Source organism: Anomaloglossus baeobatrachus, unplaced genomic scaffold (assembly GCF_048569485.1).
Source record: "Anomaloglossus baeobatrachus isolate aAnoBae1 unplaced genomic scaffold, aAnoBae1.hap1 Scaffold_3019, whole genome shotgun sequence".
Lineage (NCBI taxonomy): Eukaryota > Metazoa > Chordata > Amphibia > Anura > Aromobatidae > Anomaloglossus > Anomaloglossus baeobatrachus.
Window position 1 is genome coordinate 92,671 of NW_027442446.1, and position 1,046 is coordinate 93,716.

The window sequence follows — 1,046 nt, forward strand, 5'->3', positions numbered from 1 at the left end:
TTTCATGTATGCGCGAAATGCCTTAAAAATGGCTTTAAAATGGATTTGGAGCATGGAGACGATTATCTCAGGATGGCAATATAAACAAACGAAACTTTTAGTAGATTTCTACTTATTTTATTAAATATTATCTCCACCAAACAGGACAAGCTTGCATCTGTTATAGTTTTGGAGAAAAATGTGTTCATTTCATGTATGCGCGAAATGCCTTAAAAATGGCTTTAAAATGGATTTGGAGCATGGAGACGATTATCTCGGGATTGCAAGATAACCAAACAAAACTTTTAGTGGATTTCTACTTATTTTATTAAATATCATCTCCACCAAACAGGACAAGCTTGCATCTGTTATAGTTTTGGAGAAAAATGTGTTCATTTCATGTATGCGCGAAATGCCTTAAAAATGGCTTTAAAATGGATTTGGAGCATGGAGACGATTATCTCGGGATTGCAAGATAACCAAACAAAACTTTTAGTGGATTTCTACTTATTTTATTAAATATCATCTCCACCAAACAGGACAAGCTTGCATGTGTTATAGTTTTGGAGAAAAATGTGTTCATTTCATGTATGCGCAAAATGCCTTTGAAATGGCTTTAAAATGGATTTGGAGCATGGAGACGATTATCTCAGGATGGCAATATAAACAAACGAAACTTTTAGTGGATTTCTACTTATTTTATTAAATATCATCTCCACCAAACAAGACAAGCTTGCATGTGTTATAGTTTTGGAGAAAAATGTGTTCATTTCATGTATGCGCAAAATGCCTTTGAAATGGCTTTAAAATGGATTTGGAGCATGGAGACGATTATCTCAGGATGGCAATATAAACAAACGAAACTTTTAGTAGATTTCTACTTATTTTATTAAATATTATCTCCACCAAACAGGACAAGCTTGCATCTGTTATAGTTTTGGAGAAAAATGTGTTCATTTCATGTATGCGCGAAATGCCTTAAAAATGGCTTGCAATCCCGAGATAATCGTCTCCATGCTCCAAATCCATTTTAAAGCCATTTTTAAGGCATTTCGCGCATACATGAA